Source organism: Chiloscyllium punctatum, chromosome X (genome assembly GCF_047496795.1).
Source record: "Chiloscyllium punctatum isolate Juve2018m chromosome X, sChiPun1.3, whole genome shotgun sequence".
In the NCBI taxonomy this organism is placed as follows: Eukaryota; Metazoa; Chordata; class Chondrichthyes; order Orectolobiformes; family Hemiscylliidae; genus Chiloscyllium; species Chiloscyllium punctatum.
The window spans coordinates 32,698,394-32,719,556 of NC_092791.1; the positions used below are offsets into that span (position 1 = coordinate 32,698,394).

The 21,163-nt window shown below is 61.3% G+C and overlaps 1 protein-coding gene and 1 long non-coding RNA gene across 6 annotated transcripts in view; both read left to right on the forward strand.

The window, feature by feature from the left end:
• The window catches only part of cs (citrate synthase), a 67,760-nt gene that overhangs the window by 40,045 nt on the left and 6,552 nt on the right, over positions 1-21,163 (forward strand).
• LOC140471117 (uncharacterized) lies at positions 9,491-19,791 on the forward strand. 5 transcript variants are annotated; one of them, XR_011956863.1, is made up of 3 exons: positions 9,491-9,604; positions 17,629-17,807; positions 19,662-19,791. It is a non-coding gene; the product is annotated as an uncharacterized lncRNA (long non-coding RNA). The 5 variants fall into 5 exon arrangements; XR_011956865.1 differs by lacking the exon at positions 9,491-9,604 and adding an exon at positions 15,774-15,788; XR_011956862.1 differs by lacking the exon at positions 9,491-9,604 and adding an exon at positions 15,865-15,883.

The window sequence follows — 21,163 nt, forward strand, 5'->3', positions numbered from 1 at the left end:
GGGGAGGGGGGATCGAGTGTGACTGTGAGGGGGGAGGGGAGGGGGATCGAGTGTGACTGTGAGGTGGGGAGGGGGATCGAGTGTGACTGTGAGGGGGGGAGGGGGAGGGGGATCGAGTGTGACTGTGAGGGGGGGAGGGGGATCGAGTGTGACTGTGAGGTGGGGAGGGGGATCGAGTGTGACTGTGAGGGGGGAGGGGGAGGGGGACGAGTGGACTGTGAGGGGAGGGGGAGGGGGATCGAGTGTGACTGTGAGGGGGAGGGGGAGGGGGATCGAGTGTGACTGTGAGGGGGGGAGGGGGAGGGGGATCGAGTGTGACTGTGAGGGGGGGAGGGGGAGGGGGATCGAGTGTGACTGTGAGGGGGGGGAGGGGGATCGAGTGTGACTGTGAGGGGGGGAGGGGGAGGGGGATCGAGTGTGACTGTGAGGGGGGAGGGGGAGGGGGATCGAGTGTGACTGTGAGGGGGGGAGGGGGATCGAGTGTGACTGTGAGGTGGGGAGGGGGATCGAGTGTGACTGTGAGGGGGGGAGGGGAGGGGGATCGAGTGTGACTGTGAGGGGGGGGAGGGGGATCGAGTGTGACTGTGAGGTGGGGGAGGGGGATCGAGTGTGACTGTGAGGGGGGAGGGGGAGGGGGATCGAGTGTGACTGTGAGGGGGGAGGGGGAGGGGGATCGAGTGTGACTGTGAGGGGGAGGGGGAGGGGGATCGAGTGTGACTGTGAGGGGGGGAGGGGGAGGGGGGATCGAGTGTGACTGTGAGGGGGGGAGGGGGAGGGGGATCGAGTGTGACTGTGAGGGGGAGGGGAGGGGATCGAGTGTGACTGTGAGGGGGGAGGGGGATCGAGTGTGACTGTGAGGGGGGAGGGGGAGGGGGATCGAGTGTGACTGTGAGGGGGGGGAGGGGGAGGGGGATCGAGTGTGACTGTGAGGGGGGAGGGGGATCGAGTGTGACTGTGAGGGGGGGAGGGGGATCGAGTGTGACTGTGAGGGGGGGAGGGGGAGGGGGATCGAGTGTGACTGTGAGGGGGGGGAGGGGGATCGAGTGTGACTGTGAGGGGGGGGGGGGATCGAGTGTGACTGTGAGGGGGGAGGGGGAGGGGGATCGAGTGTGACTGTGAGGGGGGAGGGGGATCGAGTGTGACTGTGAGGGGGAGGGGGAGGGGGATCGAGTGTGACTGTGAGGGGGGGAGGGGGATCGAGTGTGACTGTGAGGGGGGAGGGGGAGGGGGATCGAGTGTGACTGTGAGGGGGGGAGGGGGATCGAGTGTGACTGTGAGGGGGAGGGGGAGGGGGATCGAGTGTGACTGTGAGGGGGAGGGGGAGGGGGATCGAGTGTGACTGTGAGGGGGAGGGGGAGGGGGATCGAGTGTGACTGTGAGGGGGGAGGGGGAGGGGGGAGGGGGATCGAGTGTGACTGTGAGGGGGGAGGGGAGGGGGATCGAGTGTGACTGTGAGGGGGGGGGACGGGGGGAGGGGGATCGAGTGTGACTGTGAGGGGGGAGGGGGAGGGGGATCGAGTGTGACTGTGAGGGGGGAGGGGGAGGGGGATCGAGTGTGACTGTGAGGTGGGGAGGGGGATCGAGTGTGACTGTGAGGGGGGGAGGGGGATCGAGTGTGACTGTGAGGGGGGGAGGGGGAGGGGGATCGAGTGTGACTGTGAGGGGGGAGGGGAGGGGGATCGAGTGTGACTGTGAGGGGGAGGGGGAGGGGGATCGAGTGTGACTGTGAGGGGGGGGGGGATCGAGTGTGACTGTGAGGGGGAGGGGGAGGGGGATCGAGTGTGACTGTGAGGGGGGAGGGGGATCGAGTGTGACTGGGAGGGGGAGGGGGATCGAGTGTGACTGTGAGGGGGGAGGGGGATCGAGTGTGACTGTGAGGGGGAGGGGGAGGGGGATCGAGTGTGACTGTGAGGGGGGAGGGGGATCGAGTGTGACTGTGAGGGGGGAGGGGGATCGAGTGTGACTGTGAGGGGGGGAGGGGGAGGGGGATCGAGTGTGACCGTGGGGGGGGAGGGGGAGGGGGATCGAGTGTGACTGTGAGGGGAGGGGAGGGGGATCGAGTGTGACTGTGAGGGGGAGGGGGAGGGGGATCGAGTGTGACTGTGAGGGGGAGGGGGTTCGAGTGTGACTGTGAGGGGGAGGGGGAGGGGGATCGAGTGTGACTGTGAGGGGGAGGGGGAGGGGGATCGAGTGTGACTGTGAGGGGGAGGGGGAGGGGGATCGAGTGTGACTGTGAGGGGGAGGGGGAGGGGGATCGAGTGTGACTGTGAGGGGGAGGGGGAGGGAGATCGAGTGTGACTGTGAGGGGGAGGGGGAGGGAGATCGAGTGTGACTGTGAGGGGGAGGGGGATCGAGTGTGACTGTGAGGGGGGGAGGGGGATCGAGTGTGACTGTGAGGGGGAGGGGGATCGAGTGTGACCGTGGGGGGGGAGGGGGATCGAGTGTGACTGTGAGGGGGAGGGGGATCGAGTGTGACTGTGAGGGGGGGGAGGGGGAGGGGGATCGAGTGTGACTGTGAGGGGGGGAGGGGGATCGAGTGTGACTGTGAGGGGGAGGGGGATCGAGTGTGACCGTGGGGGGGGGGAGGGGGAGGGGGATCGAGTGTGACTGTGAGGGGGAGGGGGAGGGAGATCGAGTGTGACTGTGAGGGGGGGAGGGGGATCGAGTGTGACTGTGAGGGGGGGAGGGGATCGAGTGTGACTGTGAGGGGGAGGGGGAGGGGGATCGAGTGTGACCGTGGGGGGGGAGGGGGAGGGGGAGGGGGATCGAGTGTGACTGTGAGGGGGGGAGGGGGATCGAGTGTGACTGTGAGGGGGGAGGGGGATCGAGTGTGACCGTGGGGGGGGAGGGGGATCGAGTGTGACTGTGAGGGGGGAGGGGGAGTGGGATCGAGTGTGACTGTGAGGGGGGAGGGGGATCGAGTGTGACTGTGAGGGGGGGAGGGGGATCGAGTGTGACTGTGAGGGGGGAGGGGGATCGAGTGTGACTGTGAGGGGGGAGGGGGAGGGGGATCGAGTGTGACTGTGAGGGGGGAGGGGGAGGGGGATCGAGTGTGACTGTGAGGGGGAGGGGGAGGGAGATCGAGTGTGACTGTGAGGGGGGGAGGGGGATCGAGTGTGACTGTGAGGGGGAGGGGGAGGGGGATCGAGTGTGACTGTGAGGGGGAGGGGGAGGGGGATCGAGTGTGACTGTGAGGGGGGGAGGGGGAGGGGGATCGAGTGTGACTGTGAGGGGGAGGGGGAGGGAGATCGAGTGTGACTGTGAGGGGGGGAGGGGGATCGAGTGTGACTGTGAGGGGGGAGGGGGATCGAGTGTGACCGTGGGGGGGAGGGGGAGGGGGATCGAGTGTGACTGTGAGGGGGAGGGGGAGGGAGATCGAGTGTGACTGTGAGGGGGGGAGGGGGATCGAGTGTGACTGTGAGGGGGGGAGGGGGATCGAGTGTGACTGTGAGGGGGAGGGGGAGGGGGATCGAGTGTGACCGTGGGGGGGAGGGGGAGGGGGAGGGGGATCGAGTGTGACTGTGAGGGGGGGAGGGGGATCGAGTGTGACTGTGAGGGGGGGATGTGAGGGGGGGGAGGGGGGAGGGGGGGATCGAGTGTGACTGTGAGGGGGGAGGGGGAGGGGGATCGAGTGTGACTGTGAGGTGGGGAGGGGGATCGAGTGTGACTGTGAGGGGGGAGGGGGAGGGGGGATCGAGTGTGACTGTGAGGGGGGGGAGGGGGGAGGGGGGATCGAGTGTGACTGTGAGGGGGGAGGGGGAGGGGGATCGAGTGTGACTGTGAGGGGGGGGGGGATCGAGTGTGACTGTGAGGGGGAGGGGGAGGGGGATCGAGTGTGACTGTGAGGGGAGGGGAGGGGGATCGAGTGTGACTGGGAGGGGGAGGGGGAGGGGGGATCGAGTGTGACTGTGAGGGGGGGAGGGGATCGAGTGTGACTGTGAGGGGGGCGAGGGGGAGGGGGATCGAGTGTGACTGTGAGGGGGGGAGGGGGATCGAGTGTGACTGTGAGGGGGGAGGGGGATCGAGTGTGACTGTGAGGGGGGGAGGGGAGGGGGATCGAGTGTGACTGTGAGGGGGGGAGGGGGAGGGGGATCGAGTGTGACTGTGAGGGGGGAGGGGGAGGGGGGGATCGAGTGTGACTGTGAGGGGGAGGGGGAGGGGGATCGAGTGTGACTGTGAGGGGGAGGGGGAGGGGGATCGAGTGTGACTGTGAGGGGGAGGGGGAGGGGGATCGAGTGTGACTGTGAGGGGGAGGGGGAGGGGGATCGAGTGTGACTGTGAGGGGGGAGGGGGAGGGGGATCGAGTGTGACTGTGAGGGGGGAGGGCGAGGGGGAGGGGGGATCGAGTGTGACTGTGAGGGGGAGGGGGAGGGAGATCGAGTGTGACTGTGAGGGGGAGGGGGAGGGAGATCGAGTGTGACTGTGGAGGGGGAGGGGGATCGAGTGTGACTGTGAGGGGGGGGAGGGGGATCGAGTGTGACTGTGAGGGGGGAGGGGGGATCGAGTGTGACCGGGGGGGGGAGGGGGATCGAGTGTGACTGTGAGGGGGAGGGGGATCGAGTGTGACTGTGAGGGGGGGAGGGGGAGGGGGATCGAGTGTGACTGTGAGGGGGGGGAGGGGGATCGAGTGTGACTGTGAGGGGGAGGGGGGATCGAGTGTGACCGTGGGGGGGAGGGGGAGGGGGAGTCGAGTGTGACTGTGAGGGGGAGGGGGAGGGAGATCGAGTGTGACTGTGAGGGGGGGAGGGGGATCGAGTGTGACTGTGAGGGGGGAGGGGGGAGGGGGATCGAGTGTGACCGTGGGGGGGGAGGGGGAGGGGGAGGGGATCGAGGTGTGACTGTGAGGGGGGGAGGGGGATCGAGTGTGACTGTGAGGGGGGGAGGGGGATCGAGTGTGACCGTGGGGGGGGAGGGGGATCGAGTGTGACTGTGAGGGGGGGAGGGGGATCGAGTGTGACTGTGAGGGGGAGGGGGAGGGGGATCGAGTGTGACCGTGGGGGGGGGAGGGGGAGGGGGAGGGGGATCGAGTGTGACTGTGAGGGGGGGGGAGGGGGATCGAGTGTGACTGTGAGGGGGGAGGGGGATCGAGTGTGACCGTGGGGGGGGAGGGGGATCGAGTGTGACTGTGAGGGGGGGGAGGGGGAGTGGGATCGAGTGTGACTGTGAGGGGGGAGGGGGATCGAGTGTGACTGTGAGGGGGGGAGGGGGATCGAGTGTGACTGTGAGGGGGGAGGGGGATCGAGTGTGACTGTGAGGGGGGAGGGGGAGGGGGATCGAGTGTGACTGTGAGGGGGGAGGGGGGAGGGGGATCGAGTGTGACTGTGAGGGGGAGGGGGAGGGGAGATCGAGTGTGACTGTGAGGGGGGGAGGGGGATCGAGTGTGACTGTGAGGGGGAGGGGGAGGGGGATCGAGTGTGACTGTGAGGGGGAGGGGGAGGGGGATCGAGTGTGACTGTGAGGGGGGGGGGGGGAGGGGGAGGGGGATCGAGTGTGACTGTGAGGGGGAGGGGGAGGGAGATCGAGTGTGACTGTTGAGGGGGGAGGGGGATCGAGTGTGACTGTGAGGGGGGAGGGGGATCGAGTGTGACCGTGGGGGGGAGGGGGGAGGGGGGATCGAGTGTGACTGTGAGGGGGAGGGGGAGGGAGATCGAGTGTGACTGTGAGGGGGGGAGGGGGATCGAGTGTGACTGTGAGGGGGGGAGGGGGATCGAGTGTGGACTGTGAGGGGGAGGGGGAGGGGGATCGAGTGTGACCGTGGGGGGGGGAGGGGGAGGGGGAGGGGGATCGAGTGTGACTGTGAGGGGGGGAGGGGGATCGAGTGTGACTGTGAGGGGGGAGGGGGATCGAGTGTGACCGTGGGGGGGGAGGGGTTCGAGTGTGACTGTGAGGGGGGGAGGGGGAGTGGGATCGAGTGTGACTGTGAGGGGGGAGGGGGATCGAGTGTGACTGTGAGGGGGGGAGGGGGATCGAGTGTGACTGTGAGGGGGGAGGGGGATCGAGTGTGACTGTGAGGGGGGAGGGGGAGGGGGATCGAGTGTGACTGTGAGGGGGAGGGGGATCGAGTGTGACTGTGAGGGGGGGATGGGGAGGGGGATCGAGTGTGACTGTGAGGGGGGGAGGGGGAGGGGATCGAGTGTGACTGTGAGGGGGGGAGGGGGAGGGGGATCGAGTGTGACTGTGAGGGGGGGAGGGGGAGGGGGATCGAGTGTGACTGTGAGGGGGGGAGGGGGATCGAGTGTGACTGTGAGGGGGGAGGGGGATCGAGTGTGACTGTGAGGGGGGGATGGGGAGGGGGATCGAGTGTGACTGTGAGGGGGGAGGGGGAGTGGGATCGGGATCGAGTGTGACTGTGACGGGGGGAGGGGGATCGAGTGTGACTGTGAGGGGGGATGGGGATTGAGTGTGACTGTGAGGGGGGCGAGGGGGAGTGGGATCGAGTGTGACTGTGAGGGGGGGAGGGGGAGTGGGATCGAGTGTGACTGTGAGGGGGGAGGGGGATCGAGTGTGACTGTGAGGGGGGGAGGGGGAGGGGGATCGAGTGTGACTGTGAGGGGGGGAGGGGGAGGGGGATCGAGTGTGACTGTGAGGGGGGGAGGGGGAGTGGGATCGAGTGTGACTGTGAGGGGGGGAGGGGGAGTGGGATCGGGATCGAGTGTGACTGTGAGGGGGGAGGGGGAGGGGGATCGAGTGTGACCGTGAGGGGGATCGAGTGTGACCGTGAGAGGGGGAGGGGGAGTGGGATCGAGTGTGACTGTGAGGGGGGAGGGGGAGGGGGATCGAGTGTGACCGTGAGGGGGATCGAGTGTGACCGTGAGAGGGGGAGGGGGAGGGGGATCGAGTGTGACTGTGACGGGGGGAGGGGGATCGAGTGTGACTGTGAGGGGGGTAGGGGGAGTGGGATCGAGTGTGACTGTGAGGGGGGAGGGGGAGGGGGATCGAGTGTGACTGTGAGGTGAGGGAGGGGGAGGGGAATCGAGTGTGACTGTGAGGTGGGGGAGGGGTATCGAGTGTGACTGTGAGGTGGGGGAGAGGGAGGGGCATCGAGTGTGACTGTGAGGTGGGGGAGGGGAATCGAGTGTGACTGTGAGGTGGGGGAGGGGTATCGAGTGTGACTGTGAGGTGGGGGAGAGGGAGGGGCATCGAGTGTGGCTGTGAGGGGAGGGTAGGGGGAGGGAGATCGAGTGTGACTGTGAGGAGGGGGAGGGGGAGGGGGATCGAGTGTGACTGTGAGGGGGGGGAGGGGGAGGGGGATCGACTGTGACTCTGAGGGGGGAGGGGGAGGGGGATCGTGTGTGACTGTGAGGGGGGGAGGGTGAGGGGGATCGAGTGTGACTGTGAGGGGTAGAGGGGGAGGGGGATCGAGTGTGACCTTGAGGGGGGGATGGGGAGGGGGATCGATTGTGACCGTGAGGGGGTAGGGGCATCGAGTGTGACCGTGAGGGGGGGAGGGGGAGGGGGATCGTGTGTGACCGTTCCGGGGGTGGTGGGGCGATCGTGTGTGACCGTGAGGGGGGGTAGGGCGATCGTGTGTGACCGTGAGGTGGGGTAGGGGGATCGTGTGTGACCGTGAGGGGGGGTAGGGCGATCGTGTGTGACCGTGCCGGGGGTGGTGGGGCGATCGTGTGTGACCGTGAGGGGGGGTAGGGCGATCGTGTGTGACCGTGCCGGGGGTGGTGGGGCGATCGTGTGTGACCGTGAGGTGGGGTAGGGGGATCGTGTGTGACCGTGCCGGGGGTGGTGGGGCGATCGTGTGTGACCGTGAGGTGGGGTCGGGCGATCGTGTGTGACCGTGAGGGGGGGTAGGGCGATCGTGTGTGACCGTGCCGGGGGTGGTGGGGCGATCGTGTGTGACCGTGAGGGGGGGTAGGGCGATCGTGTGTGACCGTGCCGGGGGTGGTGGGGCGATCGTGTGTGACCGTGAGGGGTGGTAGGGCGATCGTGTGTGACCGTGCCGGGGGTGGTGGGGCGATCGTGTGTGACCGTGAGGGGGGGTAGGGCGATCGTGTGTGACCGTGCCGGGGGTGGTGGGGCGATCGTGTGTGACCGTGAGGGGGGGTAGGGCGATCGTGTGTGACCGTGAGGAGGGGTAGGGCGATCGTGTGTGACCGTGAGGTGGGGTAGGGCGATCGTGTGTGACCGTGCCGGGGGTGGTGGGGCGATCGTGTGTGACCGTGAGGGGTGGTAGGGCGATCGTGTGTGACCGTGCCGGGGGTGGTGGGGCGATCGTGTGTGACCGTGAGGGGGGGTAGGGCGATCGTGTGTGACCGTGAGGGGGGGGTCGGGCGATCGTGTGTGACCGTGAGGGGGGGTAGGGCGATCGTGTGTGACCGTGAGGGGGGGTAGGGCGATCGTGTGTGACCGTGCCGGGGGTGGTGGGGCGATCGTGTGTGACCGTGAGGGGGGGGTCGGGCGATCGTGTGTGACCGTGAGGGGGGGTAGGGCGATCGTGTGTGACCGTGAGGGGGGGTAGGGCGATCGTGTGTGACCGTGCCGGGGGTGGTGGGGCGATCGTGTGTGACCGTGCCGGGGGTGGTGGGGCGATCGTGTGTGACCGTGCCGGGGGTGGTGGGGCGATCGTGTGTGACCGTGCCGGGGGTGGTGGGGCGATCGTGTGTGACCGTGCCGGGGGTGGTGGGGCGATCGTGTGTGACCGTGCCGGGGGTGGTGGGGCGGGGAGATTGCATAGAAACCTGTAAAATTCTACTGGGACTGGATGGTGGTGTTGTGGGTAATGGAGGAAGATTTTCCCTTGGGGGGGGGTGAGGTGTGGTGAAAAGGGGACGGGGGGGTGGGACTGAGATGGGGAGAAACATCTTCACCCAGAGAGTTGGTGGGGTGAGTGTGTGGGAGTCTCTGCAGTAGAATAGGGTCGGTTCTGAAATGGCCAATGCATTTGGGACGGAGTTGGGTACAGTTTTGGGGGTGGGGGGGGATTGAATGGGATGGGGGTGGGGGTAGGGCGGGGAGAGGACCGAGTTGGCCCGTCAGCCCCGGTTCTATTGAATGGGGTGGTCGGTGAATGGCCCCCTCCTACCCCAGCGTTTCCTTTTTTGTGCGGTGGTGGCCTGCTCCATCTCCCAGTTCGAGACCGGACGCCACGTCCGTACACGAGGTTCCAGACAGGCCGGGCGTGTCCCACGTGGGAGACGCCGTCCGGGAAGGGAGCGCAAGACCTGCAGTACTCCCACCTTCGTGACTCCCGGTCACCCTAATCGCTTCCTGCAGCATTTGGACCCTCTCCCTAAACTTTCCCAGCCCTCTCGTAAAGTCTCGCAAACATTTATCTGACAAAAAGTGCGCACAGCTCCCCGGACCGAGGGTGGACTCTTGGTGTCCCCTCAGAGTAACTGTGTGCATTCAAGGGCATCCCATGCTGTGACCGGGAATAACCTGCTCAATGTCCAACGACCATGAAAGACAATCATTAACTCTAATCTGCTTAAGTAAACGTAACGGGATCCAGTCTGCCGTGCGCAGTAATCCGTGTCTTCTACACAGTAAAACGTTCCCCGGGAACTCTCCGGAACAGTGTAAGTCACCCAGGGTCTGACCTCGGGATTACTGCAGAGCAGAGAGACCAAGGGCTGCGGTTGCATCGTTCCTTGTAAGTGGTGTCACACACAGACGGGGGTGAGGGTTAACAAGGCATTCAGCACCCTTGCCTTCATCGCTCAGACCTTGGAGGGTAGACGTCACGTTCAGGTTGTACATGACATTGGTCAGGCCTCTTCTGGAGAACCGTATCCAGTTTGGTTCGCCCTGTTACAGGAAGGATGTTATTAACCCCGGGAGGGTTCAGAAGAGAGGTACCAGGATGTTGCCGGGAATGGGGAGCTCTGAGTTACATGGTGACACTGAGACTTTATTCCCTGGACCGTAGGAGGTTGTGAGGTGACCTTTATAGAGATATATAAATTCATGAAGGGGCATGGATAGGGTCTATTCCCCAGGGTGGGGGAGTCCAAAACTACAGAGTATAGGTTTATGTTGAGAGGGGAGAAGTTTAACTAAGGGGTAACTTTTTCCCCAGAGGGTGGTGCGTGTGTGGGAGGAGCTGCCAGAGGAAGTGGTGGAGGCTGGTACAATTACAGCATTTAAAAGGCATCTGGATGGGGACATGAATAGGAAGGGTTTGGAGGGAGATGAGAGCTGAAAATGTGTTGCTGGAAAAGCGCAGCAGGTCAGGCAGCATCCAAGGAGCAGGAGAATCGACGTTTCGGGCATGAGCCCGAGCTTCTTCAGGAATTCCTGCTGCTCCTTGGATGCTGCCTGACCTGCTGCGCTTTTCCAGCAACACATTTTCAGCTCTGATCTCCAGCATCTGCAGGCCTCACTTTCCCCTTTCGAGGGATATGGGCCGGGTGCTGGCAGGTGGGACTAGATTGGGTTGGGATATCTGGTCGGCATGGACGGGTTGGGCCGAAGGGTCTGTTTCGCGACTGGATGAGTCCATGACCCCAAGCTAAATAACAAGTTACCGGGAACAGGAGTCCAGAAGGCCAGTCTAAAGAGATCTTAGGAAGGAGTGCAGGAGGACAGAGGGGGTAACACACACAGAGATAGGGAGGGGGTGTGGGGGGATGGAGGGGGGTGACACACACAGAGATAGGGAGGGGGTGTAGGGGGGTGACACACACAGAGATAGGGAGGGGGGTGTAGGGGGCTGGAGGGGGGTGACACACACAGAGATAGGGAGGGGGTGTAGGGGGCCAGAGGGGGGTGACACACACAGAGATAGGGAGGGGGTGTAGGGGGCTGGAGGGGGTGACACACACAGAGATAGGGAGGGGGTGTAGGGGGCCGGAGGGGGGTGACACACACAGAGATAGGGAGGGGGTGTAGGGGGCCGGAGGGGGTGACACACACAGAGATAGGGAGGGGGTGTGGGGGGATGCAGGGGGGTGACACACACAGATAGGGAGGGGGTGTAGGGGGTGACACACACAGAGATAGGGAGGGGGTGTAGGGGGCTGGAGGGGTGACACACACAGAGATAGGGAGGGGGTGTGGGGGGCTGGAGGGGGGTGACACACACAGAGATAGAGAGGGGGTGTAGGGGGCTGGAGGGGGTGACACACACACAGATAGGGAGGGGTGTGGGAGGATGGAGGGGGGTGACACACACAGAGATAGGGAGGGGGTGTGGGGGGCTGGAGGGGGGTGACACACACAGAGATAGGGAGGGGGTGTAGGGGGCTGGAGGGGGTGACACACACACAGATAGGGAGGGGTGTGGGAGGATGGAGGGGGGGTGACACACACAGAGATAGGGAGGGGGTATAGGGGGGTGACACACACAGAGATAGGGAGGGGGTGTAGGGGGTGACACACACAGAGATAGGGAGGGGGTGTAGGGGGTGATACACACAGAGATAGGGAGGGGGTGTGGGAGGATGGAGGGGGTAACGTTTGGGAAGAGTAACCCACAGTGAGCTATGACTCGAGGAATTCTCTGCCCTGGAGTTGGTGCATGTATTTAATAATTTCACGAGGCTGTAGTGGCCATCACTGTCAGTCTGTGACGGGACGTGGGGCAGTTTGTTGACTCCGCTGCCCCCCCTCCCCTCCCCCCGCCGTGCTGAGCCCAGTCTCTGTTGGGGGTGGGTCAGTCAGCAGTTGATGAAGTGAAGCATTATTACAGGATAATGTAGCAGACAGCACTCTCGTAGCCGGGACACTGAAGTGGGGGGGGGAGGGGGAGGGGGTTTTGGGGGTACACTGCCAGATCCAGTGTGCGGAAACACTCGGTCTGAACCCGCTGGGCATCAACCCAACCTGCTGCTTTGTTTTGTCACGTCTCTACACCCCTCTGTCTCCCTCTCTGTCTCTCTCTGTGTCTCTCTCTCTCTCTCTCTCTCTCTCTCTCATCTCTGTGCATGTGACTGGAGAGAGTGTGGAGTGATCACAAGCACATCACCAGAGGCTTCGATCTGTTGTGAGAAGGTGGTAAGGAAGGGAGGGTGCTGGGTCATCAGAATACTTTGCATGTCTCGATATATCGTTCACAATACGTGCACACACACACCTAATCCTAGGCGTGTTCTAATCCTCACTGAGTCTGTCTCCCTGCTCAAGCTGTCATAGAGATGTATGGCACGGAAGCAGGCCCTTTGGCCTGCCCCAGGTATCCTAACCTAATCTAGTCCCCGTTCCCCAGCGCTTGGCCCATCTCCCTCTAAACCCTTCCTGTTCATGTCCTCCATCCAGATGCCTTTTAAATGTTGTACCAGCCTCCACCACTTCCTCTGGCAGCTCGTTCCACACACGCACCACCCTCTGCGTGAAAAAGTTGCCTCTCGGGTCCCTTTCCCCTCTCACCTTAAACCTATGCCCTTCTAGTTCTGGACTCCCCCCACCCCAGGGGGTAAAGACCTTGTCTATTTACCCTATCCGTGCCCTCTTGTAATTTTATAAACCTCTATAAGGTCATCCCTCAGCCTCCGCTCCAGGGAAAACAGCCCCAGCCTCTCCCAGTAGCTCAAACTCTCCAACATCGTTGTGAATGTTTTCTGAACCCTCTCCAGTTTCAGGGCATCCTTCGTGTAGCAGGGAGACCTTGTCCAGCATGAGTGAGACATTGGGAGTGGGCCCTGGTGCTCTGAGTTGTTTTTTGGGGAAGGGAGGTGTGCCGTTTTATCTCCCTCGGGAGATCGGCCTCTCTCCCCCACCTTGGGGCAGTGCTCTGGGGCTGGCTTGCTTCAGTTAGCCTCCATTCCTGTCCCTCGAAGGCCACGTAATCATTACAATTCCCGACAGCTGAGAAACAAGCCGGAGCTGTTGTCCCCGGGGGGGGGACAAACACCATCGCTGTTTGTGAATGCACTCTCGAGGGGAGAGATTAGCACGTCTTCAACACGCACACACACAGTGAGCCAGAGAGAGAGAGAGAGAGAGGTAGGTGTTGACTGAACTGAGAGACTTTGGAGTGTAGGTTCATAGCTCCTTGAAAGTGGAGTCGCAGGTAGATAGGATAGTGAAGAAGGTGTTTGGTATGCTTTCCTTTATTGGTCAGAGTATTGAGTACAGGAGTTGGGAGGTCATGTTGCGGCTGTACAGGACATTGGTTAGACCACTGTTGGAATATTGTGTGCAATTCTGGTCTCCTTCCTATCGGAAAGATGTTGTGAAACTTGAAAGGGTTCAGAAAAGATTTACAAGGATGTTGTCAGGGTTGGAGGGTTTGAGCTACAGGGAGAGGCTGAACAGGCTGGGGCTGTTTTCCCTGGAGTGTCGGAGGCTGAGGGGTGACCTTATAGAGGTTTACAAAATCACGACGGGCATGGATAGGATAAATAGACAAAATCTTTTCCCTGGGGTGGGGGAACTCCAGAACTAGAGGGGCATAGGCTTAGGGTGAGAGGGGAAAGATATAAAAGAGACCTAAGGGGCAACTTTTTCACACAGAGGGTGGTACGTGTATGGAATGAGCTGCCAGAGGAAGTGGTGGGGGCTGGTACAATTGCATCATTTAAGAGGCATTTGGATGGGTATATGAATAGGAAGGGTTTGGAGGGATATGGGCCGGGTGCTGGCAGGTGGGACTAGATTGGGTTGGGATATCTGGGTCAGCATGGACGGGTTGGAGTGAAGGGTCTGTTTCCGTGTTGTACATCTCTATGACTCCAAGTGGGGATGGCAGAAGCAGAGGGGCTTGACTGACAGTCTAAAGGAGGAACAGTGAGTGAGACGTGCGCTCTCTCTCTCTCCCCCCCCCACCCTACAGCGTCCCCTCTGCGTACTCAGGGAAACTCGCTGGCTGTTACAGAGGCCTCCCTGAAACAGCTGCCCGATTCACTTTGTGTTGCCGAGTCTCTCTGTGGGACCGTGCTGTGTCACAAAATGTCCTCTCGTCCTGGAAGCCGGGGCAGGATGAGCTGAGCTGTCTGTGGAACTGGCAGCGCGGCGCGGAAACAGACCCTTCGGTCCGTGCTATCGGAAACGAGTTGTGCCCACCCGTGTTGCACTCGCACTCTCTCTCTCTTTTTTTGAGAGGTCTGTCTCCGGTAGACGCACATCGCTGTCCTTCCCTCCCTCCCCTCAGTCTCCCTGCGGGTTTTTAACTGGCCAGGGCCGCTCGTCTTAAAGGTGACACCGTCCCAGAAATCGCCACAACATCACTGTAACGGATCCCCACTCCCACTGGTCCTCTTCAATCCCTATGTCCACCTCCCGCAACTCCCCTCCCCCTCCCTCCAGCAGTGGGAGCCAGGCTAGCCCCCTGCTGGAACTCTACGAGGGGGGAGGGTTTTTGGGGGGAATTGCCCCCTCTGCGGTGCCGTCCACCCGACGCTGGCATTTCTCTCGCCGTGTCTGACACTGCAGGCATCCCCCCCCACTGCTCCGGCTCCGCTACCCTCCTCCCTGCAAGCCTGCGATTTGCGCCCCACGACCACCTTGAGCTGATTTCTCTGGCCGCCCGCCCCCTCCCACGGTTGCTGAGCCCAACAAAGGAGCCAGGATTACGAGGGGCTTGGGTGGAGGGGGGTTGGGAGGGGGAGTAGTGTACAATCCATCCACAGGGATCGTCGGTGTGGGTTCTGCATTGCACTGTGTGCTGTTTAGTCCCTTGTGATTCCCCCGGCCCCTTGGAAAGACGTAATCCTGTTGGTGAGTGCCAGGGCGCCATTCCCCAGTGACAGTCAGGTCACTGAGCTCATGACCCAGAACCCTTCAGCGGTGAAAAAGGCGCTTGCATTCATCGCTCAGACCCGTTGAGCGTAGGGAGTTGGGGAACGTCACGTTCAGAGTTGTAGAGGACGTTGATGAGGGGGAAAGTGAGGACCGCAAATGCTGGAGATCGGAGTCGAGCGGGTGTGGTGCTGGAAAAGCACAGCCGGGTTGAGGCTGGAGCAGGCGAATCGACGTTTCGGGCAGGAGTGAACGTTCATCAGGACGGTGATGAGGCCTGTTCTGGAGGGTTGTGTCCAGCTGTGGTCTCCCTGTTAGGGGAAGGATGTCATTACACTGGAGAGGGCTGAGAGGAGATTTACCAGGATGTTGCCGGAGGTGCAGGGTTAGACTTGTATCGAGAGGTAGCCTGGAACCTTTCTCCCTGGAGCTTCGGAGGTTGAGGGGTTTATAAAATCATGAGGGGCGTGGATAAAGAGAATGGTAGGTGTCTTTTCCCTTTGGGTCGGCGACTTCAAGATGGGAGGGGGGAACATTTTCAAGCCGAGAGGAGTGAGCGACACAAGGGACAAATGTTTCTACACGGAGCGTGATTATTCCCGTGTGTGTGGAATGAACTTCCCGAGGAAGTGAGGGGGGCTGGGGGGTGGGGAGACGGTTCCAACATTTGAATGGGAAGGGTTTGGAGGGACAGGAGCAGGGGTGGGTGTGGGACTAGTATAGTTTGGGGTTAGGGTTGGCACAGACTGGATGGGCCAAAGGTTCTGTTTCTGCGTCGTGTGATTCTGTGTGACTCCAGTCCTGTTCAGACCAGTTGTTTCCCCTGCCCCCTCCCCCCCCCCCCCCCCCCCCAGTCACCTCAGGGAGCGAAATCTGCCGTCATTATTCCCCCCCCAACCGTGACCCTTGGGCGGACTCTGAACCTCTCTTTGCGCGAGGGGCGGGGATGGGTGTGGAATGCAGGGAGTGCCTGGGTCAGGCGTGAAATATCGAAAACCAAACGTCTGTGCGGGGCCTGATGGTTAAACTGGCTCTGCCTGTTTGTGGAGGAGGGGAGTGTGAGGGGTGTTAACGGGGTTGGGTGAGGCGGAAGGGTGTGCGTTTGCTGTGTTTTTGACTGTGCTCGCGGCGTAGGAGACAAAAGTCACTTCCTGGTTCCGGTAGTTATGTGTGGAGTGTTTTGTCGGACAATCGGGACTAGGCCCAAGCTCGGGAATTTTAATTACAAAGGGAAACTAGCAGCAACAGCAGCAGTGTGAGCGTGGGGGAGTGTGCGATATGTGTCTCCCAGGAATTACCTCTGCTCAGCTGACCTGCCCAGGATTGAGTGGCAGGGCTGGGGGTTGGGGAGGGAAGGACAGAGAGGGAGAGAGACACAGAGAGACAGAAAGAGAGAGAGACACACACACACAGAGACAACCTACAGAGAGAGAGAGACACACACAGAGACAACCTACAGAGAGAGAGAGAGAGACAGGCAGAGACAGAGAGAGAGAGAGAGAGAGACAGACAGAGACAGACAGACAGAGAGAGAGACACAGGCAGAGAGAGAGACACACACACAGAGAGGGAGACACAGGCAGAGACAGACAGAGAGACGGAGACACAGAGAGAGACAGAAAAAGAGACACAGAGAGAGAGAGAGACAGACACAGAGACAGAGAGAGAGAGAGAGACAGACACACAGAGAGGGAGACACAGGCAGAGACAGACAGAGAGACGGAGACACAGAGAGAGACAGAAAGAGATAAACAGAGAGACACAGAGAGAGAGAAAGACAGAGAAAGAGAGAGACACACACACAGAGACAGAAAGATAGAGAGAGAGAGACAGAGAGACAACCTACAGAGAGAGACGCATAGAGAGGGAGAGACAGAAAGAGACACCGAGAGAGAGAGAGAGAGGGACAGAGACAGAGACAGTCAGTGAAAGACAGCGGGTGCACTGCGATCTTGGAGACGATTGGTAGCTCAGGTTGTGAGTTTGCTGGCTGAGCTGGAAGGTTTATTGTCAGCGTGTTCGGTTCCATCATCAGAGAGTCTGTGTTGAAGCTCAGTCCCACTTTATGTTCCTGTGTCTCAGTCTGTTGGCGGTGGGTGGTCTCGCTTGCTGTCCTTTCTCTGAGAGGTTGGGGAGTGGGGTCCAATCCGATGTGTCTGTTGACGGAGTTCCGGGTCTGAATGCCAGGCCTCCGGGAATCCCCGTGCGTGTCCCTGTTTAGCCTGATCCAGGGTGGATGTGGTGTCCCTCGTTACCTGTGTGTAAGGAGAGCTGGTTTTGGTGGTTAGTTGGTGTTCATGTTTCCTGGAGGCGAGTTTCCTGCCCGTCTGCCCGATGCAGTCTTTGCTGCAGTCCTCACGGGGACTGGATGATTATAGTCCTGGAGCTGTTCCCCGGCTGGACGAGGGGTTGGTGGATCCCACAGCCGGAGTATTGTGTCTGCTCCCCATTCCCCTCCCTCAAGGAGTATGTGTGCTAGCTCCCTCAGTCGCTCCCAGAGACGGGGGGGGGTGGAGGAAGAGAGAGAGAGAGAGAGAGCGGTTTGGGCCAGTTCCCCCTCTCCCTCCCCCCCCCCCCCTGCCGTTTGGGGAGATGGAATCAAGCTGCAGGAGACGCTAAAGGGAGGGGAGTTGTCAAAGACGACGCGGTGGGGGGGGGGGGAGGGTCTCCTCATCCAGTCCAGAACTGAGAGGGGCACTGTTTTAGGGTTAACTTGGGGGAAAGGGATGGGCAGGGAATAGGGATTTAAAATGGTGGGGGGGGGGGGGTGGGAGTCTGTGGAATTCCCCCCTCCCAGAGGGTGCGGTGGACAGTGGGACTGTGAGTACATTGAAGGAGTAAGGGGGTTACGGAGGGTGGGGGAAGGGGGTGCTGAGGCCGCAGTGGGATGAGCTGCGATAGTATTGAATGGTTGGGAGAGGAGGGGTCAGGGGTGGGGGGGGGGGACTGAAAGGCCTGTCGCTGTGTCCTTACACCTGTCCACACTCCTTGTCTTTACAGAGCTGACCTCAGCGGGAGTGCGTTTGTGGAGGCTTTTTTGACAACCTTGCCCCCTCCTCACACACGGGTACAGAGGGATTCAGAGCAGTGGAACCCCCACACACACCCCCACCCCGAGGCAGGATGAACGCCTTCGATAGAAACCTCAACCTGGACGGGTTATTCAAATTCTCCCAAATGTAAGTCAGCCCCGACCAGACCGGGTCAGGGCACAGGGTCAGGATGGGGGGGTCAGGGGTCAGTACGGGGTGGGGTCAGGGCACAGGGTCAGGATGGAGGGTCAGGGGTCAGTCTGGGGGGGGGGGTCGAGGCACAGGGTCAGGGTGGGGGGGTCAGGGGTCAGTACGGGGGGGGTCAGGGTCAAGGCATGGGGGGGTCAGGTCGGGGACAGGGGTCAGGGCATGCGGTCAGTACGGGGGTTCAGGGCACGGGATCAGGGATGGGGGGTCAGGGGTCAGTGCGGGGGGTCAGGGCACAGGGTCAGAACAGGGAAAGGGGTCAGGGCGGGGACAGGGGGTCAGGTCATGCGGTCCAGGGCGGGGGGTCAGTACAGGGTCAGGGCACGGGGTCAGTATGGGGTCAGTACAGAGGGTTCAGGGCACGCAGCCAGGATGGGGACAGGGGTCAGGCAGGGGGTCAGGATGGCGACAGGGATCAGGACACGGGGGGTCAGTAAGGGTCCAGTACAGGGGGTCAGGGCAGGGGGTCAGGACAGGGACTGGGGTCAGGGCAGGGGGGTCAGGGCACGCAGTCGGGACAGGGTCAGGGTGGGGGGTTAATATGGGGTCGGGGCACGGGGGTCAGTACAGGGGTCAGGGCACGGGGTCAGGACAAGGACAGGGACAGGGGGTCAGGGCACGGGGGGGGGACTGGGGGTCAGTACAGGGGACGATCAGTACTGGGAGGGGGATAGGGGTCAGTATGGGGGGGAGGACGGGGGTAGTACGGGGGGGACTGGGGTCAGTACAGATGGGGAACGGGGTCATATACGGGGGACACGGGTCAGGACAGGGGTCAGTATGGGGGGGGGACAGGGGTCATTACGGGGGTGAGTATGGGGGAGCACGGGGGTCAGTACCGGGGAGGGGGGGGACAGGGGTCGGTACGGGGGAGGAGCAGTGGTCAGTACGGGGTGGGGGTAGGGTCAGTATGGGGGGATTGGGGACTGTGTGGTTATGTGGTCACCCTCGCTACTCGAGGTTAATACAACATGCTCTCTTCCCCTACCCTCCCCACCACACTCCTCCCCCTCTCCTCCCCCCTCCTCCCCCTCACTCTCCCACCCCTCTCACACTCCCCACTCACTCCTCCTCACAACACTCCTCCTCCCCCCTCATACTCTCCCCTCCCACTCACTCTCTCTCCCCTCACTCTCTCTCTCCTCTCTCCCACTCTCTCTTCCTCCTCATCCCTCTCCTCACCTCACCTCCCTCACTCACTCTCTCTCCCTCCCTCCCTCTCCGCTCCCCTCCTCCCACCCTCCACCCCTCCTCCCCACCCCCTCCACTCCTCTCCTCCCCTCCCACTCACTCTCCTCCCCTCCCTCCCTCACCCTCCCTCCCCTCCTCCCTCTCTCCCCCCCCTCTCTCCCCTCCCTCCCCTCCCCTCCCCCCTCCCCTCTCTCTCTCTCCTCCTCCCCTCCCTCTCACTCTCACCTCCTCCCCTCTCTCCTCCCCCTCTTCCCTCCCCTCCTCCCCTCCCTCCCTCTCACTCTCTCTCCCCTCACTCTCACTCTCTCTCCCCTCCTCTCACTCTCTCCCCTCCCTCTCACTCTCTCTCCCCTTCTCTCCCTCCCCTCCCTCCCCTCCCCTCTCTCTCTCCCCCTCTCTCCCTCCCCTCCCCTCCCCTCCCCTCCCCCCCCTCTCCTCTCTCTCTCTCTCCCCTCCCTCTCACTCTCCCTCTCCTCCCTCTCTCTCCCCCTCTCCCTCCCCTCCCCTCCCCTCCCTCTCACTCTCTCTCCCCTCACTCTCACTCTCCTCTCCCCTCCCTCTCCCTCTCTCTCCCCTCCCCTCTCTCTCCCCACACCCCCCCAGCTCCTACAGCACCCAGCAGCACCTGAAGAAGGTGTATTCCAGCTGGCCATCTGTATGTTCATGGCCGCAGCAGGAGCTTATGTTCATGTCGTCACCAGGATCTTCCAGGTAACACCTTCCCCACCACCTCACTGTTACTACATTGGCCAGCCGGTGCACAGCAAGATTCCAAAGTCAGTCAGTGAGGGTCCACATTCCCCCCCCCTGTATTGTGTCTGTGTGCATGTGTGTCTGTCACTGTTTCTGTGTGCTTGGGTCTGTTTTGCTGTGTGCCTGTGCGTCTGTCATAGAGTCATAGAGATGTACAGCAGGGAAACAGACCCTTCAGTCCAACCCGTCCATGCTGACCCAGATATCCCAACCCAATCTAGTCCCACCTGCCAGCACCTGTCCCATATCCCTCCAAACCCTTCCTATTCATATACCCATCCAAATGCCTCTTAAATGTTGTCATTGTACCAGCCCCCCACCACATCCTCTGGCAGCTCATTCCATACACGCACCACCCTCTGTGTGAAAAAGTTGCCCCTTAGGTCTCTTTTATATCTTTCCCCTCTCACCCTAAACCTATGCCCCTCTAGTTCTGCACTCTCTGACCCCAGGGAAAAGACTTTGCCTATTTACCCTATCCATGCCCCTCATAATTTTTTAAACCTCTATAAGGTCACCCCCCTCAGCCTCCCGACGCTCCAGGGAAAAACAGCCCCAGCCTGTTCAGCCTCTCCCTGTAGCTCAGATCCTCCAACCCTGGCAACATCCTTGTAAATCGTTTCTGAACCCTTTCAAGTTTCACAACATCTTTCCAATAGGAAGGAACCAGAATTGCATGCAATATCCCAACAGTGGCCTAACCAATGTCCTGTACAGCTACAACATGACCTCCCAACTCCTGTACTCAATATTCTGACCAATAAAGGAAAGCACACCCAACGCCTTCTTCACTATCCTATCTACCTGCGACTCCCACTTTCAAGGAGCTATGAACCTGCACTCCAAGATCTCTTTGTTCAGCAACACTCCCTAGGACGTTACCATTAAGTGTATAAGTCCTGCTAAGATTTGCTTTCCCAAAATTCAGCACCTCGCATTTATCTGGATTAAACTCCATCTGCCACTTCTCAGCCCATTGGCCCATCTGGTCCAGATCCTGTTGTAGTCTGAGGTAACCCTCTTCTCTGTCCACTACGCCTCCAATTTTGGGGTCATCTGCAAACTTACTAACTGTACCTCTTATGCTCACATCCAAATCATTTATGTAAATGACAAAAAGTAGAGGGCCCAGCACCGATCCTTGTGGCACTCCACTGGTCAAAGGCCTCCAGTCGGAAAAACAACCCTCCACCACCACCCTCTGTCTTCTACCTTTGAGCCAGTTCTATATCCAAATGGCTAGTTCTCCCCTGTATTCCATGAGATCTAACCTTGCTAATCAGTCTCCCATGGGGAACCTTGTCGAACGCCTTACTGAAGTCCATATAGATCACATCTACTGCTCTGCCCCT